General features: G+C 37.3%; 1 pseudogene across 1 annotated transcript in view; it reads right to left on the bottom strand.

The window, feature by feature from the left end:
- LOC144368139 (son of sevenless homolog 2-like) overlaps nucleotides 1-22,687 on the bottom strand; it is a 49,850-nt pseudogene that overhangs the window by 11,008 nt on the left and 16,155 nt on the right. Inside the window, exons 9-13 of the transcript XR_013427911.1 lie at nucleotides 19,686-19,803; nucleotides 8,834-9,006; nucleotides 6,085-6,200; nucleotides 3,918-4,179; nucleotides 3,365-3,406 (exon numbers count right to left, since the gene is read on the bottom strand). The product of XR_013427911.1 is annotated as a son of sevenless homolog 2-like (transcript). The remainder of the gene's footprint in view (nucleotides 1-3,364; nucleotides 3,407-3,917; nucleotides 4,180-6,084; nucleotides 6,201-8,833; nucleotides 9,007-19,685; nucleotides 19,804-22,687) is intronic.

Raw genomic sequence — 22,687 nt, 5'->3', positions numbered from 1 at the left:
AAACTAAGTGTAGGTTGAATACTGCTTATCCAAAATGGTTGGGACAGGAAGTAATAAGGATTTTAGACTTGGAATATTTACATATATAATAAGATATTTGGGGGTTGAGGCCCAAGTTTAAATTAAAAAATTCATTTATGTTTCACATACACTTTATACACATAGCCTGAAGGTAAACACAAAATTCATTTATTTTATTTTCCTTTTCTTTGTCGTTACTAAAGATTGAACCCAAGGGTGCTTAACCACTGAGCCACATCCTCAGCCCTTTTAATTTTTTAATTTTGAAACAGCTTCTTACTAAGTTGCTGAGGCTGGCCTTGAATTTGCAATCTCCTGCCTTAGCCTCCCAAGCTACTGAGATTACAGGCATGCACCACCATGCCTGGCTTCATTTATGTTTCATCTTTGAGAGCCTGAAGGCAAATAATTTTGTGCATGAAACAAAAATCTGTGTACAATGAAATATCAGAAAGAAAAGGTATACAAGAATTGCCAGCTAATACCAGAGGCTAAGAAAGGCTGTGTGGTTACAAACAGCATTTCTTAACCTACCTTGCAGCTAGGTAAGCCCATGTGACTAAGTTTTGGAATGAGAGCAGAAGTGATGTATGCATGCTTTCATAACAAATGTTCTTGCTCTCCACCTTTCTGCTAGCTGAAAAATGGTAACTATTGGAGCAGTTGTTCAAGATAGAGATCGAAGCCACATCTTGAGAATTCCGAATCACCCTGCTAGCCTGAAAATCCTGTGGAGCAGAAATGTCTACTTGTTCTGGCTTTTTTGAGAAATAAACTTTTACTTCATTTAAATCCTTTTACAACTGTAGTTATACCTTGGCTATTTAAAAAAAAAGGAAACAGAAACTGTGGTCACTGAAAGAATAATTTTTGTCTATTTTGTTCACTGCCATATCTCTTGTACATATCAAGCATTCAGAAATATGTACTGAACTGGGCACAGTGGCACATGCCTATAATCCCAGATACTACAGAGTCTGAGGCAGGAGAATCACAATTTTGAGGTTAGTCAAGGCAGCTATCTCAAAATTTAAAAAACCCTATCTTAAAATAAAAAATAAAAAGGTTGTGTATGTAGTTCAGTGGCAGAGTATCCCTGAGTTCAACCTTCAGTACTACCAAAAAAAGGAAAAAATTACATTCAATATGTGAATGAATTAATATGGTATTAGCAATTATAAAAGCTAGAAGACAGTAAAGATAATTTAAATTCTATACTCAGGCACACTATTAACAATTAAATGTATAATACACTTCCAGAAACTTAAGAACTTAAACATTTATATACTATAGTATACTTTAACAGGTTACTATGCAAGTATGTGCCCCTACCAAAATGAGGGAACACATAAAGAAAGGAATCTAAGAAACAAAAATTCAATACAGGAGGAAGGTGAAGGGAATTTCTGGATGATAAAGAAACTTCTAAGATGATGGTTGGGTCAGAGGCTAAGACAGCAACCAGTTTAAATTGGAAAATGTCAGGAAGGAGGTTTCCAAGTGGAAGAGGAGAAGGGGTGGAAAGGGGAAGATAAATGAAAACTCTGATAGGTTTTCTAATAGGCTTGATCTTATGAAAATGTGCTATAAAAGGGCATGGGAAGACCAAGCAATGTCTTAAACAAATCCATGCTTTAATGAGTAAATTCTTAACTCCAGGAAATAGAAGTGTATTAAAAAGGAAATACAATAAATACCATTTGATCTAATAGTGAATAATATCACATTGCCCTCAATGTGATAAGTATAGGTAAGGCAGAACATGAAATCCTCATCAGTAAATAGTATGTAAAATTAATGATTCAAAAGAGGAAGCAATATAAAAAATCATTTTAGAAATGAACTTTCAATGAGGAACAAGAAAAGGGGTGAAGAGACATGGGGTAGGGAGCTTCTGTTAATTTTATTTTAAGTGTTTAACCAGTTTGCATTGGTTGCTGTCTCAGCCTCTGACTCAGAGCCATTGAAAAGACTGGAATTCCTGCTACTGTCTATAACATATACATTTTACTATGTTAGACGGGAGGTTCTCCAGATTGAGAGAATTATTCCCAAAGCTGCTGTGTTCCTTTTTGGGTTATTTTTGTCTTAAACAAATTGCCACAGAAAGTTAATAACATTTTGATAATAAATCATGAAATAATTTAGAATGATAAAATACTGCTTTTCTTAAAATACTACTTTAACTAAATAAGATATCAAGAAATAAATTATCAAACGCTATCCTGGGAACTTTAAATAAACATTTAATATAGTCATCCCTTGGTATCTGGGACTGATTATAGCATATTTCACAGATACAAACTCCACAGATGCTTAAGTCTCTTACAATGCATAATAATGTTATATAATGCAATTTACTATGATATATTTGCTTTTAACCTACATATATTCTGCAAATTTAAATCCTCTCTACATTATTAGTATTGTTTTGAGGTGGGGTACTAGGGATTGAACCCAGGGTGTCACATATGCTAGGCCAGTGCTTTAGCAGTGCAGGGTTTTTGTTTTTTTTTTTAAATACAAACCCTGGAGGTATTTCTAATTGTCCAGGGTGACACTGAATTTGCAATCCTCCTGCCTCAGCCTCCTGGGTAGCTGGGATTACAGGTGTGTGCCTCCATGCCCAGTTCTAGATTATTTATAATACCTGCTATAGTAGAAATACTATATAAATAGTTACACTGTATTGTTTAGGAAACAATGACAATATAAAAAAGTCTATATGTGTTCAGTACAGATGCAAGCACTGTAGGTATAACTACATTTTCAATATGTGGCTGACTGAATCCATGGGTATGGAAACCACATATATAAAGTGCTGACTGTGTATTATTCCTACAGGAAAATGAATTGGAAGGGGTGGGGAAGAAGATAGGTAACTGATATGAAATAATTGTTCATTCTGTGCTAAGAAACAAATTAGGTATTCTAAATAGTTATTTCATTTGGTCCTTAATAAGTTTGGAGATAAAAAATAATTTGTTCAAGGTCACACAGTCCCTTGAACACAGGTCATAAAATAATTTAAAAAAACTATAGGAAAATTTAAATATTACATAACAATAAGCAAATAATTCAATTTATTTATAAAAATTTCTTTCAAGCTGGGAATATAGCTCATCAGTAGAGGGTTTGTCTAGAATGTATAGGGCCTGGGGCTCAATCTCCAGCACAACAGAAATAAAGAAGAAAAGAGGGATAGGGTGAAGGGGAGAGGGGAAGGAGGGAGGGAAAAAAATTTTCTTATTCTTTCCATGTTGCTAAGCCCCAAAATGTTCAAATACAAATTTGGTAAACCAAATTATTATTATTATAGTAATTTCATTAGAATCATACTTACTTGAATGTGGCAAGAGCACTGTAGCAAAGATGCTATTGCTACCTATTGGAAAGAGAAAAATTAATTTGAAAAGATAGGTAACATGTATGGTTTTATTTTTACATGTCAGCATAAAGTAACATGTAATATACATAGCACAAAATTTTATCACCATCTTTTAATGTGTCAGTTTTTTTTAGAAAGATGAAACTAAGTATTCCTTGTACCTAGAATGTTTTTCTCTTTCTTAGTGTAAATGGTTCCCCTTCTATCACAGTCCCTTTCAATTTTCCTCACTGAACTTATGTACTTATTTTTTTATTCACTGCCTGTTGCTCCCTTTCAAGTGGTGGTGAGGTCCCAAAAGTACTAAATAAATCTTTTTGAATGAATAAATCAGAAAACAATATGCATTAACAAATGCATAAGTGTGATAATCACCATTTTCACATTTAGATGCTACTTTTCATACTGATTTGATTACAAAGGATTCTGTAGTTTGTTAATTAAAATGATGAGAATTATCCGAAACAAAAATTCCTTTTTTACCAAATGGTTTGTATCAAATACTTACCACAGGAACTATTGAGATCCATATCTGAAAACACACTATGTTCTGAAGAAGCAGACACTGGTGGAGTAGATGGTGTATTTGGAGAGGTTGGTGCTGACACTGTTGATTCGAGCTCAGTTTCAGCAACCCGACTAAAGCTTATCTTATAAGGTTCTCTTTCTAATTGTGTTGGATGACCTCATAAAGTGCCTGAGGTAGAGCCATGCCATCCTGAATTAGGCCCTATTCCAGGAGATTTTAAGGAGTAGGTTGATTTCCTAGCCTAGGAAAAGTAAACATAATTAGTATCATTTATTTTCATGAGTTACATTATTAGTTAATTAGTTCTCAAGGAACCAGTTAATTAATTCTCAAGGAATAAATTAAAAGAGTGCAACAAAATACCAATCTGCAGCGTCAGTTTGTGGTATTCTAGTAATAACTTCTGGATTTAACTGGATTAATTTAAAAATGAACTTGAATATAAGTAAATCTCTTTCAATAACTGTAGAAATAAAATGCCTAAAAATTGTGTCAAAACAACCTTTAGCTCCTAAAACACTTATATCTAAACTTTTTTTCAAATAACTTATATCAATTTAATAAATATTTACTGGTAACATAATTTATGTTTATATTATGTTATGTGCTTCACTTTTTAAAAAGTTCCCTTTTTCCCTTTTCTTATACTAAATGTTCAATCTCTATAACAGTGCATTCAAAACCCTTTGGTGAAGAGGGCTATCATTGTTCCCTATCCTAAACTCCATCCCAATTTTAAAACTCTGGCAGTGGTAACTTGATGAAAAAACAAAAATCTCAGATTCATAAATTTGAGTTGGAGGCAAATGCTGTGGTAAATGCCTATAATCCCAGCTACTCAGGAGGATTAGGTAGGAGGATTGTCAAGTTTGAGGCCAGCTTGGATATTGTGGTTTGGATATGTGGTATCCCCCAAAAGTTGATGTGTGAGACAATGAGGGAATGTTGAGGGGTGAAATGATAAGATTATGAGACCTATAACATAATCAGTGGATTAATTTACTTCAATGAATTAACTGAGTCATAACTATGGGCAGGTAGGGTATAGCTGAAGAAGTATATCACTGGGAGTTATACCGTTGGGTTTATATTTTGACCCTGGTGAGAAAGAGTGCTTCTGCTGCCTGGTTTCCACATCTTGAGCTACTTTACCTCTTTCACGCTTTTCTGCTTCTGCCTGATGTTCTATCTCACCTCAGGCCCAAAATTAGGGGTCCACTGACCATGGACTGAACCTCTGAAACCATGAGCCAAAATAAACTTTTTCCTCTTGATGTTGTTCTTGTTGGTCATAGTGATGAAAAAGTGACTAAAACACTGGGCAATGTAAGAGACATCCTGTCTCTAAAATTAAAAAAAAAAATTAAAAAGACTGGGGATATAGCTTAGTGGTAGAGCCCTTGCCTTCCATGCATGAGGCCCTGGGATAGATCCCTAGCACCCACTCAAAAAAGTTTGAGTTAAAATCTCAACTGTGCCAAAAACTAGCTGTTCAGTCTTGAAAAAGTTATTTAATCTCTTTGAGCCTCAATTTTTTTATTTATAAAGTAAGGATAATCTCTATCATATACTGATGTGAGAATGAGATACCATGCAACTACCTAGTTTACTGCTTTGCCAAAGGGAGTCTGTTTATAAATGATTTTTACTTTTTTCCAAATCTTGCTTCACTTTCAGTGACTTAGAATTAGTCTTCCATTATTTCTGTTGCCACTGCAAACCTGTGGAATAACTAGAAAGTGTAGAAGCAATTCCTAGTGTGAGAGATGGGTTTCACTGGCAACCACAGACCATGGAGCCCTAATGGCAAGTGCCAATGGTCAAGCAAAAAAAAAAAGCCTATATACTACTGCTTACTCTTTTCCCAGTTCTTTTCACTTCCTTTGTTCCATTCAGCTACTGCTAGGCTCTCATATTCTCACACCTGTTTCTCTTATACTAGAAGGGATCAAAAATTGACAGATAAGTGGTAGTAGGACAAAGGATACATCAGATTTTATCAAAAAAGCTGATATCTTCCTTTACAGTATACATAATTTTAGAAATAGTACTATAAAATATCTAAAAATAGCTATTTGATTACAATTTAAGGAAATAGGTTGTTAAATATTAAAAATAATATTTTCCAACATTGTCATGGACTTACAAATCGAGGAGGCTGTTTGTAGTTTCGGGGTTCGATTTCTAGTGACTTGTTGAACAAATAATCTGTAAACTCTTTTTCAGATGAGCTTCCATGGGGTTAAGGTTTTCAAAGAACCTCTGGAATTAAAGAAATACTCCTAAGTATATACTTACTCAAATTTTTAGTGTAAATTATTTATTTTATCATTTTTAAAACTAAAAAATTAAGAGATCACAATGTCTGGAAAAGTTACAAAGATTGTTTATTCCAGTCGCTCTACTTTTCAATAAGATTACATAATTTCTCTGGAAGTCATATTCTAGTCAAACATTATGATTATAAGATGAACAGGTTTTAATGGCTCAGTAGTTAACACTTATCCTTTATTATTCCTACTAATTATAACATAATGATCACAAGTAAGCTAACAAAAGTGTTTAGAACCAAAATTATAGTTTAAAAAACCACAATAGAACTTTGATAATTGGAAAGACATATTCAAAAGCAATCAAGAGAAATTATAATAAACTTTATAACTTACCTGTGTCAAATTCTAGTACAAAAGTATTTTTATCAAAAATATTTTATCTTTATCAAAAAATATTCACCAAATATTTTGCAAGTAAAAATTTAAGCTCCGAAGTAGGAAATTTAATACTTTAGCAAAGTGCTCCGCTCAAAAAAAAAAAAAAGGAATCTCACTAATTAGAAACCACCCTGTTTATATTTTACTATATTTTCTGGTGTTTTATTATGTGTGATTATATATACATAAATAAATAAATAGAAACTTTTTCTTTTTTGCAAAATTGGGGTAACACCGTATTTATTTTTAATCTTTTTAAAAGTTTATAGTCAAGTTGTTCCCATGTGGTTTACTTATCTTATAAAGTACAAATTTTAAGTCTATGGAATTTTATCAGACATGTTCCAGAATTCATTTCACTAATCCTTATATAGGCAGTTATTTAGATAAAAGCCTTTTAATTCTTTGCTATAATAATAATTATTAACTCCTGGTTCAAATATTTTTCTACATAATTCTTATGGTTATCTTTGAAAATTCCTTAGATGCAAATTTCTGGATTTAGCTGTATTTCATTTTTGAGTGTTTAGAAGCAAGTAAAAGATATTTATTGGGTTTGGCTTTTGTAAGAGGCAAAATGAACTTGAAAAGTATATCACTCCTCTAACAGAAACAATTATTTTTTATACTCAAGTTAGCTAACTTATATTACACTAGCCAATGGTAATTTAAAAACTTTTAGAAAGCTTTATTTTTAATTTTCTCATCATTTGTTCTAACTTAAAAATACGATTTTGTTTGATTAATGTTGGTTTTGTAAAATGAATAGCTTAGTTTGTATATATTTTAAATGTACTTTGATTCAATCATAAAGAGGCATTCCCCTTCTCCAAAATGCTTTAAATGATGGTAAGAAACCTAGATCAGAACAAAAAAACCTATTGGCATATATGCTACTGAGATACAAATGCTTAAAGTATTATTTCAAGTATACCCAATGACAATGTAAAATTATTTCTGTGGAAAAAATATATTGTGAACTCTAATCTGACTTTCAGAACACATTTTCTTATTAGCCTTCTGAAGATCCACATAGAGAGGGTGGGCTCAATGAAATAGGCAACAAAAATTACTATTTACTTTAAAACAGTTATATGTCTGCATTTTAATTAATGGTATGCTTTAGGTCATTCTTTCTAAGGACTGTAGAGTATTTGAACTGGGAACAAAGAATAGTAACTATCTCATAATTCAGGAAGGTAGAAATGATAGTGGCTATTTTCATTCAATATGCCCAATTTGTAGATTCTTTTAAGAATGTAGCATAATTTTTAACATGAAAAGTTAAATTACAATATGTTCTCAATTTCAAATACATATGATATATTAAGTTCATTTAATATAAACGTGGTATCATAATGCACTCTAATTTAGATGGCATCCCACATTTTTCCCCTGTTAGGAAAAAAGTACAATCCTAACTTTCTTAGGACAAAAATTTCAATAAAGACAGAAATAGCAACAGGTCACTAGATAGATATATTGGCAGAGTTAAAACTAAAATAATGCATTCCTATAATGATCAACTTAAAATGAGACAAAGCCATAGAATACACTAAGCATAATGTTTCTAAGAGGGTTCATCATGTGATTTCCACTACCAAAATATTAGCAAGAATGTATGTTCCCAGTGAATTAAAGTATACCTGTAGGAAAGCCAGAAAATGCACACTTATGATATCACAGTATCAGTATTATACACCATTGTTCAAAATAGAACATCAGTTGATAGAATATTAAAGCCCTTTTGTGCTATGCATATATACCACTCTTTCAAACTCTTCTCCTACTTAAGCATAGTCATCTTCTGAGAAGATAAGTTGTTTAATGTTATACTGGCTCACATAAAATATTTAAAATGGTTATCCATCAATGATGAAATTAGTAGTGGATTTTTACTGCATGGACATCAGAAAAACTTCTTTTGTTCAACTTTGCCATTCGCTTTTTTGGAAGTGTTGCTTGAACCAACTCAACAAAGAAGTGATATTTTCAAGAGAAAGCACTTCGTATAAATAACTGCAGATAGTGTAGGTATAATATTTAACATTGTTAACTACCAATTATTAACTCATTTTATTTACAAAGCAAAATAAACAGCATGATATGTGATTATGGTATTTTGTAGAGATCACCGAGTACTTAACACATTCCCTTTTAAAGACAAGGAAAAAAAATATTTACCCTCATTTCTGGTTCTATTTGTAAACAATAAGGCTGATTCTGATATTGCTGAATTTCTCCAGTAATTTCTGCCACTTTTCTCCTCTTACTGAAATTGTTCAAATCTTTCCCTTTCTTTTTTAAAAAATCATTATTCCCTTCTTCAGTCTTCAGAATATTTGTTAAATATATTCCTAGTGAAAAAAATATTTAAAGAAAATTTATTTTAAAATTGGTCATTTAATCAATCATTTGGGAAAACAATCTTGTAAAACTAAAAGACTTACTAGCAATTCCACTCCATAATGTTGATAAGGCAAGGCTCTGATAGACTTTATGGTTATGATTAATTCTCCATTAATTTTTTTAACATAGAAAAAATTTAAAATAAAAAGAAAATAAAGGCTACTAGTCTAAGAAATAGCAAATTGAGCTTTCCTAAACCGTGTTTATAAAGTCTAAATTATAAGTTTTAAATCGAACCAAAATTTTTAATGCTTGATTTTATTTTATTTTATTTATTTATTTTCACATTACAACACTTTCAAATTTTTATTGAGTATGGTCTTATTACCTCTGTAATAATGCTTGATTTTAAATATTTATTTTCAATAATCTTTAAGTGATCATCAATATCATAAGCACTGCTGATTAATAAGAGTTCAGACTTAAATTGTTTTCTCAGAGCCCATGATTTAGATTTAATAACCAATTATATTTTAATCTTTCACAATAGAAACTTTAATCTCCTTTTTTGAATAATTACTAAAATATTTAAATTAGTAGTTATCAATTGATAATTTTGTTCCTAAGAGTATATTGGAAATGTCTGGAGACATTTCTGGTTATCATGATGTAGATGTTACCAGCATATAGTAAACAGGAAACTTGGAGGCTACTAAACATCCTACAAGCACATGACATTTACTCATTTATTTGATTCATATGCCAATAGTGCTGAGGTTGGAAAACCTTGATTTAAATAAATTATACAATTTCAACAGTTTAGTCATACATCACATTATTATATTTATATAAAAATGATCTATAAGGCTAGAATGGAGGGGCTAGGAATATAGCCTAGTGATAAGAACAGGTGCTTAGCATGTGAGATGCCCTGGGTTAAATCCCCAGCATGAATGTGTGTGTGCCCATGCGCATGAGCACGCACATACACACACACACACATACACACACACACACACACACACACACACACACACACACAGACTAGAATTAAGCTGAAAAACTGCTGTAACATTATAGTACAATATGCTACTCAAGTGTTTGTGGTGATGCTGTTGTAAACAAACACACTGTTGCTGCCCACCATATTAAAGTATAGCACATAAAACACACCACATATACGACAGTGGTCCCGTAAGATTATAATAGAACTGAAAAATTCTCATTGCCTAGAGATGTAGCTGTCATGATGCCAACATAACACATTTTTCAAGCCTCCATAAACAGACCTGTCAGAAAAGTATAGCATGTTTGTCTATGAACAGTACTTAATACTTGATAATAGTAATAAATGACTGTTACTGGTTTATGCATTTACTATACTACACTTTTTATCATTACTTTACAACAAAAACGTTTACTACAAAACAGTATTCCATATTATGCCACCAGCAGCCTCACATGTATCATCTATGTTGAATGCATCAAGAGATCACATTCAAAGCAGAGGCACACACCTAAAGTTCCAGCTACTCAGAAGGCTGAAGCAAGAGGATTGCTTGACCCAGGAATTTGAGACCTGCCTGGGATACATAGCAAGACCCCATTGCAAAGCAAAACAAAACAAACAGGCAATGTTGAGTAATTGATTTATACCATCTAGAATTGTGTGAATACACTGTTTGCAGAACAGAATTGCTGCCTACTGATGCATTTCTCAGAATATGTCCTTGTCATTAAGCAATGCATGAATGTATTTAAGAAAAGTTCACTTTATAAAACTTTGCCTAATATATAACAATTCTGAGTTTACTTTTTATTAGTGTATTAAAATTATACATAATAGTGCAATTAGTTGTTACATGTTTGTACATGCACACAATAATATGATTTGTTCAAAGTTGTTCCAATTCTGAGTTTTAACAAATCACTTAAAAGCCTTTAATAAAGAGAAAACGAACACTGTAGATATGACATAAATAGATAAAAACAATAGTTACCACTCTCTGAGTGCCTGTTCTGATAGAATTTGTATTAGGTTGTATAGATAAAATATTTTTAATTCTTACAACTCCATGAGGTAAGTATTATAACTTGCATTTTACAGGAAAATAAATAATAGAGTCTTAAGTTTTATTTATCAATACAGATGAAAATAGACAAGGTAATATAAAATATGAACAACTGACCTCTAAAGACTGGCCTCTTTGGACTATTGGCGCGACCCCCCTTGCCCGCAAGGAAGACGCGACTCAGGAATCTTCTTTCAGCAGTTTATTCAGGCCCTTGATATTCTTCTAATGATTCTTCTACTACCCGGAATAATAATTGGATGCCCCTCCCAGCCTTAATAAAGCACCTCGAACCCCAATGCAAAGCTGCCACGTGTACCCTTCTCACAGGGTGCTAGAAAATGACACGCCAACTTTCTCTGATAAGGAGCTGGGAACACGCCAACTCTCTTTGATATGGAGTTGTCCTTCACAGACCACAACGGAGCCAGCGCCATCATGTAATGGCGACCACAGTCCGCAGGAACGGCTCACCACAGCTCCCCTTTTTGTTTCACTAAGACAATACAGGCGAGAGTAGAGGTCCTATCCCACTGTGCAAAAGTGGCTGCATAGTATGGGCCAGCCCCAGGGGGCGCCTTCCCCAGACCTGACACCATATCAGCCGACGCCTTTTTTCGTGGGGCGGGGAGGAGACACGTCAAACCCGCATGCAATAGGACATGCTCCCCTTGAGGTCCCTCTTCTCAATGGATCACTCAAGTGCAGTGCCTTGCCTCGCATCCTGTATCGTGACGATGGTGAGTAAGAGGGAATAGCTGAGGTTGAACTGTGGCCATGCAGAGGTACAACTACAAACAAGTTGGCAGCACCCTGAAAGAAAGGCACGGACTTTAAAGTGATAGATAAAGACCAGTGTGGAAACCCTTCTGCGTGCAATGGCAACAAGACCCGCAGAGTGCAAGGGCTTTCCAGCACTAAGAGAAAGACAAAAGAAGGACATGTCGTACCCAGTGCAATGTTATAATAACTTGGGGTGCAACGACCATGTCAAAGGCACTAGTGTAGAAACCCATCTGCGTGCAATGGTAGCAAGACCGGCAGAGTGCAAGGGCTTTCTGACACTAAGAGAATAACGAGGAAAGACATGTCAATCCCAGTGCAATGTTATAATAACTTGGGGTGCAATGACCATGTCAAAAGTTTAGTGCTTAAGATGCGCAAGCCAGACCTGTGGCGAGTTGCCAATTTCTAAAGCAGCAAGAGCTTGTATGATCATAGCCTTATCTTGAGCACTACGAGCCTTAAGGCGACAGAGAAACCACAAACAGAGGAACATACCAAAACAACACAGTGCACCAAAAATGCCTACTCCCACCCACTCTTTAAAAAAGGAAAAAGCAGAAGATATCCAATTGGTGAATTGACCCAGAGTCACGGGATCGACACGGGTACTATTCAAGACAGCTATCTGGGTTAGTTGAGACTGGATCATGTCTTCCGCTCCCATGGACCAATTTCCGGCCAGATATCCACCAATGATGTGGGAAGCATTCCTGGAATCATTAAATCTGACAGAGGTTATACATAAATGTGCACGTTGGTCAATGCAGCCTAAAAGTACTAGGTCAGCCAATTCTTCTACCTGAGCTTGAAGAAAATCTATTCTTTGGTTGGTAGCTAAAATCCCCGACAAAATATGTTGATTAATCGCATTTTGCGATTCAAGTATAGTGGACGTTTGTTGAACAACTTGATTAATAGTGGCAGCAGTTTGTACTTGACTGGCCATGGCTACTCCGGCCGTAACTGCTGCAGCAGCAGATGCCGCCACGGCTGTCACTATAGCTGCTGTGATTCCAAAATCTCTGCAGACTCTAAGTAGCTCTACAATAGGAAATTTATCTGGATCCGCAGTGACTGGGATTGGGACAAAAGTTGGAATTTTCATAATTACTGCTACAGTCCAAGAACCATTCCAACACTCAGATAAGAAACAGGTAATAATAGAACAATCCAGCATCCCCGATGAGGTGTGATTAGCTAAAAGGAAAAGGAACGGGGATTGGATACAGACCATTGCAGGAGGCAATGTGGCATAATGTAACAGAGAGTTGAACGAAACAGATGTAAGCCTATTACCTCGTTCACTCTCCTTAGTAGTGCCAGAAACATTAGCCAGCCAACTTTTGGCTCCTAGTAATTGAGCCAATGCGGAAATATCGGCTGAAGCCCCCTTCTCATTGGAAATGAGCCATTGAAACCAGGACCAACCTGTTCCTGTAGAGGAGTTGGCATTGTTGTTAAAGTTATAAACATATCTCTTCAGAGGGGGGGAAAAGGAGAAACCTTTAGCAACTTGATGTTTCTCCCAAGAATGATCCTGACAAGGCGTAAATGTCGGGGGAAAACCAAAATTAGGGGTACAGTAGGGAGAGGCCTTGAAATGAGTGGCATAGCAAGTACTATTAGAAGAAGGAGGCATTGGGATTAATACCTCGGAGATAATAGCTAAAGTAGTTATGTTTAAAACAGAGCTAGTTGCGGGGGTCCCTGAGCCTGATTGCTTCCCTGAAACTACTTGGCTCAATACAGCACTGAGAATACTCCCTGAGACTCGACTGGACCGCAATGGGTCCTCCCAGTTAGTCAAATTTTTGGTCTTAAGGCTAATACAATTAGTGTTCCCAAGGCTGAAACAAAAAACTCCTGTGAGATTAACTTGAGACTGATTAAAAATATGTTCTATGTCCCCTCTAGGAGAGGTACAAGGAGCAGACATCTCACATGAGGTAGAAAAAAGAGTGGGGAGTACACTAGAATTACTATGAACTGGCATTGGCATTGGCCATGCCCGTGCCACTGCCCACCACTGCATTGGTGCCATCTGTACCGTTGGCACCAGCATCAGAGCCAGAGCACTCATCAGAATGAAGCTCCTCATCATGGGACTGTTGTGGCACCTCCTGCTGCTGGTTAGTAGATCTCGAGACTCTTCTTGTCAGGCATTCAGGGATCCACAGCGGCTCCGTGCGATCCTGGGGAAAAACACATACAGATCCTCGTGCCCATGTCAGCACGGGGTCAGGGCCGTTCCTTTGGCCCGTAAGAACATCCTTCCACTTAACATAGCCAGTCACAGAGGGCTGAGGGGACACATGTCTATCGGCCGCAGAGCGGCCATGAATATCCAAATTCAAAAAATTAATGGTAAAACGAGCTAAGGACAGGCGTTCTTTAGGAGTGTGGTCAACTCCTATTCCCCCTTTTTGTTTTTCTAAGGTTTCTTTTAAGGTGCGGTGGGCACGTTCAACAATGCCTTGCCCTTGAGGATTGTAAGGCAACCCATGAGCAAGTTGTACTCCCATAGTAGAACAAAAAGATGTAAACTGTCTGCCAGTATAAGCAGGTCCATTATCAGTCTTAAGGGATGCAGGTGCACCCCATGCTGCCCATGCCTCTAAGCAATGAGTAATAACATTACGTGCCTTTTCTCCCGATAAAGCAGAAGCATGAATAATTCCAGAGTATGTGTCAATAGAAACATGTACATATTTGAGGTTACCAAAGTCAGGCACGTGAGTTACGTCCATTTGCCAGACGACCAATGGCTTCAATCCTCGTGGGTTTACACCATAAGTAGGAGGATGAAGAAATGTGACACAATGGGGATATTGTAATACTATCTGACGAGCATCTGCTCTGGAGATGGAAAAACGTCTGCGCAGTGTCATAGCATTGACATGAAAGTTGTGGTGAAACAATTTAGCTTCTTCTAAGGAGGAGGCCAAGCATACCAACTGGCTTCTAGTTGCCGAGTCAGCACAGGCATTACCCTGTGATAACGGGCCAGGAAGAGAGGTGTGAGCCCGAATGTGCATTGGATAGAAAGGGGCAGTACGGCTACGGATAAGCTGTTGAAGCTGATCAAAGTAAGCAGACACAGCATGGGTGTCACTAATAGCTCCTACAGCCTCCAGAATTTTGAGCGCCTGCACCACATAGATGGAGTCCGAAATGAGATTGAAAGGAAAAGAACACTGTTTAAAAACTTCAATGACAATTTGCAGTTCTACCCATTGTGGATTTCCAGGAGCAAATTGATGCTGGACAGGGGGAGAGTCATTAATCACATAAGCTCCCATTCCAGACTTAGAGCCATCAGTAAAAATATTAACAGCCCCTGGAATTGGAGTGGGTGAAGTTACTTTAGGGAAAATGATAGGATGCTCTTTAACAAAATGGAGTAATGGATGAGAAGGGTAATGATTATCAATATCCCCTTGAAACGAGCAACATAGAATAGCCCAGTTGTCTAGAGTAGCACACAAAACATTAAGTTGAACTTTAGAATAGGGTATGATAAGAGAAGAAGGTGCTTGTCCAAAAAATTGAATGCTCTGTTGAATCCCTCTAAGTGCTAACGCTGCAACAGCATCAGGATAGTATTCTAAAGATTTTCCTGGGGATACATGTGGGTGGATCCATAGTAAAGGCCCATCTTGCCACAGTACTCCAGTAGGCTGCCGCATAGTGGCAAGCACACATAACTGGAAAGGTTTATCACTCTGGAGCCTGCATAGAGTAGCATGTTGTATAGCTTCTTCTACTTTTATAAGGGCCGCTCTGGCCTCTTTAGTGAGGGTACGAGGGGAAGTAAGATCTGGATCACCCTTAAGAATAGCATACAAAGGCTGGAGCACGATATTAGGAATATGTAAATAACCTCTTATCCAATTAATATCTCCCAACAGTTTTTGAAAATCATTTAAAGTTTGGAGATCTTGAGTTCTTATAGTAACTTTTTGTGGTTTTAACACGTCATTTCCAATCGTCGCTCCCAAATACTGAATAGAATCCCCTGTTTGAACCTTCTCAGGTGCAATATGTAATCCATACTGAGCTAACAACTTCACCAAGTCTTTATAGGCCTCATAAAATGACTGTTGTAATTTGGCTGCCAATAATACATCATCCATATAATGAATAATCTTAATGGAAGGATATTGTTGTCTGAGAGGTGCGAGTGCCTTCCCTACATACATCTGGCAAATCGTAGGACTGTTAGACATTCTCTGTGGTAAAACAACCCACTCAAACCTTTGATCTGGTTCCTCGTGATTACACGAGGGAAGGGTGAAGGCAAAACGCTGTGAGTCTTTAGGATGCAAAGGAATAGAAAAGAAACAGTCTTTAATGTCAATAGCAATGATATTCCAGCCCTGAGGAACAGAGGAAAGCAGCGGCAGCCCTCTTTGAATGGGCCCCATAAGTTGCATTTGAGCATTAACTGCTCTTAAATCATGCAGTAGGCGCCACTTCCCTGATTTTTTCTTAATGACAAATATGGGAGTATTCCATGGAGAAGTAGAATGTTGAATGTGGCCCAAGTCAAGTTGTTCTTTAACTAGGTCATGGGCTGCTGCCAATTTAGCCGAGGGAAGGGGCCACTGAGGCACCCAAACAGGCTCCTCGGTGAGCCAAGTTATGGGTATTTGAGCCCCAGCGGCCCCTATGAAAAACCCAGACCGAATCTGTCAAGTTTTTGATGACCTTGCACAGGGTGTTTGCGCCCCTGTAGATGTTTTCCTAGTCCTAGACCTGGTCTATACCCCATATTTTGCATAATCTGTTGAGACATTAGGGAATAGTTATTACTAAGGGTGAACCCCATGTCTTCCATCAGATCACGGCCCCATAAAGAAATAGGTAAATCAAGCACATAAGGTTGAAAGGTACCACTGTGTCCCTCCGGGTCCTTCCAGGATAGATGCCTGCAGCTAATTTGAGGAGCTTGGGCATATCCAAGTCCCCTTAAGGATTGATCAGAAGTCTGTACTGGCCATCCCTTAGACCAGTCTTTAAGGGCTATAATACTACGGTCTGCGCCTGTATCTAGCAGTCCCACAATAGATTTACCCTCTATGATTAATTCCAAGGTGGGGCGGTTGCTCATACCCAATGACAAATAGATACAATTCCCTCCAGTGCTACCAATCTCACTTCCCATCCGTGACCGTGAGTCAGCCGGGAAGTGGTTATGTAAACTAGGCAAAATTAGTAATTGAGCAATCCGATCCCCTGGGGAGATAGACACAATGCCTCTTGGAGCTTCCACCATGACTTTTACTGTCCCCACTGTATCAGGGCTTATGACTCCAGGAAAAACATGAAGACCTTGTAAAATAGAGGAAGCACGTCCAATCAATAAGCCCACAGTGCCAGGTGGTAAAGGCCCTTTGAACTCAGTTTCTACCAACTGGACTCCCATCTTAGGTGTTAATACAAGTCTGGAGGTGGAACAGAGGTCCAATCCCGCTGCACCTGTAGTGGCTCTCCGCGTCTCATGGGATGGCGTAGAGATGGCCATGTCTCGGGTTCGGGTGTGACATTCTCCATTGCCCCATATATTTGCGGGCCCTGGGGTCGAGGGCCCCTCCAGCCGTTTTTTGACCCAGTTAAAATAGGCCGCCCATGGATGTCCCTCACTGATCTACACTCTCTTGCCCAATGCTTCCCCTTTTTACATTTTGGACACAACCCCGGTAAACGAGGGCCATTGGAAAAGCCACCATGGGGAGGTCCATTGAAATTGTCTTTTTTGGGACATTCACGCTTGAGATGACCAGGCTGACCACAATGGAAGCATGTCCCGGCACAAGAACCGCCCCTTTTTGTAACCCGAAGGACAGCAGCTGCAAGACCTGCATTAGTTAGAGGTCCTCCAAGCTCTCTACACACCTTCATCCATGCCTCTATGCCTTTATTTTTATAAGGAGTAATCGCTGTTTTACATTCTTTGGTGCATTGCTCAAAAACCAATTGCTTGATAAGGGGCATGGCTCTATCAGGATCTCCAAAAATTTTTCCAGCAGCATCCACCATCCTTGCTACAAAATCTGAAAAGGGTTCTGTAGGGCCTTGTATAATTTTAGTCAGGTTACCAGACACCTCTCCTCTATTAGGAAGTGATTTCCATGCCCGAATGCAAATATTATTAATCTGGTCATATACTTCAGGAGGAAATCCTGTCTGTTGATTAGCAAATCTCCCTTGCCCCAAAAGCATGTCCCTGTCCCAATGGGGGTGTCCTGCTGTATGATTTTGGGCAGCTTGCTCTGCTGCGCCCTCTAGCACAAATGCTCTCCAGTCCAGATATTTGCCTGGGGAGACGCAAGCCCGAACGAGGCTAGCCCAATCAGAGGGAGTCATGCAGTATCTGGACAGATTCTCCACCTGAGTTAGTGTAAAGGCGGCATCGACCCCATAAGCGCGCACAGACTCCGCCAGGGTCTTTACAATCTTGAAATCCAAAGGCTCATGAAATCTTCCCCTATTATCATCCTGAAAAACTGGATAAGCAAGACCCATCTCAGCGTTAACAGCCCTCCATGTTTGGGCGTGGAAACTTCGTCCGAAACACCCCCGCCATACGGAGGCGGATCGGGAGGCCGCCCGTTCCCTAGCCCTTGCTTATCTCTGTTCCCTGTACCTAAACTCCCTAACTGCCGGGACAGCGTTCTTATCTCCTCCTCCTCAGCGTCTTCTGCCTCTGACCCACTTTCGCATGGGGGCGTGCGCAGCACACTGAGATCTGGATACAGTCTCCTGCCGTTCTCCATGCCCCGCACACTCCCCTCTTCCTGAGACACTTCACTCTCTGTTGTTTCTGATTTTTCCTCATGCAATTGTTCTAAAACCTCCTGCCCTTTAACAAGCGCTTCTTGGCCTCGGCCGTCCGTAAGACAACTACGGACCATCTTCCAGAGGGGTATCACCCCGCCCTCTAGCATGCCCTGCTCACGAGCAAAGTCAAGGTCTTTGCCTAATTTATCCCAGCTGGGTGTAGTGAGGCTGCCTGAAAATGCAAACCACGGTGCAGCGACATCTACTCTCTGTAAAAATTTTTCCAAGGTGCGATGCTTCACCTCCAGTCCCTTGGAACGTAAAAGGCCATCGAGGGCCAGAAGGAGTGGACTTGAAGTCACAGCTCCCATAACGCAACACAAGAAAACACAGAAATCGAAAGTGAAAGTACACAAAACAAAACGAACATACACAGAAAACAAAAACGAAAATACAGAGTGCAATTGCTATGAGATGTAACGCCCTCTCTTTTTACAGAGGAGCAGGTACCTTTTAATGCTCCCTCTTTATGTATAGAGGAGCCTCCGCTTTTTAACAGCGGGTCCCACCTTACCTGGGACTTACCGGCGCGCCTCCCTGACTGCTGAAAGTTCTGGTTCCTGGGTGTTTCTTTGTTTCTTTTCTCCCGGGTCTCGGCACCACTTGGCGCGACCCCCCTTGCCCGCAAGGAAGACGCGACTCAGGAATCTTCTTTCAGCAGTTTATTTAGGCCCTTTATATTCTTCTAATGATTCTTCTACTACCCGGAATAATAATTGGATGCCCCTCCCAGCCTTAATAAAGCACCTCGAACCCCAATGCAAAGCTGCCACGTGTACCCTTCTCACAGGGTGCTAGAAAATGACACGCCAACTTTCTCTGATAAGGAGCTGGGAACACGCCAACTCTCTTTGATATGGAGTTGTCCTTCACAGACCACAACGGAGCCAGCGCCATCATGTAATGGCAACCACAGTCCGCAGGAACGGCTCACCACAGACTATAACACATTTTGCCTCAAAATACAATATCCATCTTTAGTAACTTACCAAAAAAAGGCACACAAGGTGGATTGATTGACTTCAGTTTTACTAGGTATTTTTAAAAGTGATCTTGACTAAATTCCACAGCTTCATCTAAAATTTTCCATTTTCTTTCCTGTAATGCCTTAAAAACATATAAAATGAGCATAATCTCCGTTTATAGTTCAATCAAATGTATGGATACAGAAATTTAGAAATTATAAAATTTTGCAAACATTTGATATTAAATATTTTAAAAAATTAAAATAAGAGAGGTAATCCTTTGGGCATTTGCCTAAAGTGATTTTTCCTCTTTTTATCTATAATATAAAATCTAAAACCTTAAATTTTTCTAAAACAAATTAGAAGATTAAGCAATCAAAAAATTTCATCCTCAGGACCTTGATAGTCATAATTTTGATTAGCCAGAGTTTCAAGTCTTAGATGTAGGAAGCGAGAATCATAATTGTTCAGCATTTAAGTATTTTTCCACTGAAAGGTCTTTTGGGGACAAGGGTGGAGTTTTGGTAAAGAGATGACTACAGGAGGGTAAGAAAGCATTAACAAATTTAGTTAATGTAATAAACATAGGAATTTCTTTTTAAATTTCATTGTTAGATTTTCTTACTAGATGTTAGTTTATAACTTGATAAGAGCAAACATTATACTTGAGAACCATTCAATATATTTCCTTTAAGTTATGAAGAAAGAGTGCACCATAGCTTTTATTCAAATCTATCCAAAAGTCCTAGCTAAAAGGGACAAGAAACAAAATAAATAACTAGGAATTGAAAAGAAAAGGAAAAAAAAGAAAGAAAAATGTCACTATTTACAGAGATTATGATTATCCGCAAGGAAACTCCAAAACTCTATCTGCAAAGTGTTAATAAGAGAATTTACTAATGTTGCTGTGTCAAAAATCAACTAGATATGAAAATTTTTCATCAATAAGGAAAATAATTTTTTTAAAAAGTCTAACATAAATCTAACAAAAAAGTATGAAGTCTCTATCAAGAAAACCATAAGACAGTATTAAATGGGTAAATAAATGGAGAGATATACCATGTTCCCAGTTGGGAAGACTCATGACTGTAAATTGGCACTAATTGATTTTACAGATCTAATGCAACTTCTATTTCAGTTTCAATTTTCAACTTGGCAATGGTGGCACATGCCTGTAATCCCAACAACACAGGAGGCTGAGACAGAAAGACTGCAAATTCAGCCTCAGCAATTTAGCAAGATCCTCAGCTACAAAGCAAGACCCTGTCTTAAAATAAAAAGGGCTACGAATGTGACTCAGTGGTAAAATGCCCCCTGGTTCAATCCTCAGTACCAATAATAATAATAAAATCCAATTTTTAAAAATGAAGCTTAAAATTATTCTAAAATTTATGTATGAAAATAAAGGGCTAAGACCAAGTCAACCTTGAAAGATTGCTAAAAGATCTGCTATACTTTCTTTTCAAGAATTAGTATACAAGTAGGCTGGGGTTGTAGCCTAGTGGCAGAGCACTTGCCTAGCACATTTGAGGTACTGGGTTTGATCCTCAGCACCACATACATCTACAACTAAAAATAGAAAAAAATATAAAAAGACCAGAAACAGGACTACACATAAGGATACTAAATTTATGACGGCTGATACTATAGGTCAATGGGGAGAAATGAATTAACAATAAATAAATGCAAACAATTGGGTAGCCTTATGGAAAAAAATGTAATAGTAGGGGTTGTGGCTCAGTGGTAGAGTACTTGCCTAGCATATGTGAGGCAGTGGGTTCAATTCTCAGCACTGCATACAAATAAATAAAATAAAGGTCCATTTACAACTAAAATTTTTTTTTAAAAAAATGAAATATTATTCCAACCTCACCCCATATTCAAAACTCATTTCCACCTAGAGTAAGGATTTAATGAGAAAGATAAAACATTAGGATAATGGGGGGCAATTAAAGTGGAGAACAAAAGCATGAATAACAAAGAAAAAAATAAGTAAATTTGACTACATTAAGAATTCTTGTTCATCAAAACACACCACAAAAAAGATGAAAAGGGGAGATTTTATCTGGGAAAAGATAAATGATGATATTTTAGAATCCAGAATATAAGAGCATTTGTATATAACCATTTAAAGTTAAAAATTTTCCACAAGAAGAACGAAGAACCAAATAGAGGTTCAAACTCATTAAAAATCAGGAAAATATAAAACAAAACCACAATAATGGAAAAGATAAAGGCCTGAAAATATCAAGTATTGATGAGAATATAAAATAACTGGATTTCATACATTTCTGATGGGAGTGTGAATTGGTACAATTGCTTGAGAGAACAACTTGGCATTATCTAGTAAAGTTGAAGACATCTATATCCTAAATTCTACTTTTAGAGTAATATATTTGGGTATATCAGGATATATATAAAGAATGTTAACAGCTATATTGTTCATAACAATTCCAAATGATTATTAACTAATTAAAAAATGATTAAATTTTGGTAAACTGATTTCTATAATTATGATATAGTTATGAAAAAGAATGAACTATAGCTATAAACAACATGGATCAATCTTAGGAATACAGTGCTAAGAGTCATTGAAGAATTATAAAATTAAGAAACATGCAAAATAAAACAATATAGGTTAGATAAAAGCAAGAGAATTAAAAGCCTAAGATTCATTACAGTGAAAGAATGGAGGGGCTCTTAAACTGAATGCTAGGTACACAGATATTTTTATTCTTTATACCTTATATATAATTATAGAAATACTGTCAGGCTGGGGATGTGGCTCAAGCAGTAGAGTGCTCGCCTGGCATGCGTGCGGCCCGGGTTCGATCCTCAGCACCACATACCAACAAAAGATGTTGTGTCCACCGAGAACTAAAAAATAAAATGAATAAATATTAAAAATTCTCTCTCTCTCTCTCTCTCTCTCTCTCTCTCTCTCTCTCTCTCTCTCTCTCTCTCTCTCTCTCAAAAAAAAAGAAAAAAAGAAATACTGTTGTCCAATAGTTTTTAAAATGAATGCT

This window comes from Ictidomys tridecemlineatus, chromosome 2, assembly GCF_052094955.1.
Source record: "Ictidomys tridecemlineatus isolate mIctTri1 chromosome 2, mIctTri1.hap1, whole genome shotgun sequence".
Classification (NCBI taxonomy): domain Eukaryota; kingdom Metazoa; phylum Chordata; class Mammalia; order Rodentia; family Sciuridae; genus Ictidomys; species Ictidomys tridecemlineatus.
The sequence above is the reverse complement of the archived record's forward strand: the minus strand, read 5'-3'. Positions and strand labels throughout refer to the sequence as shown.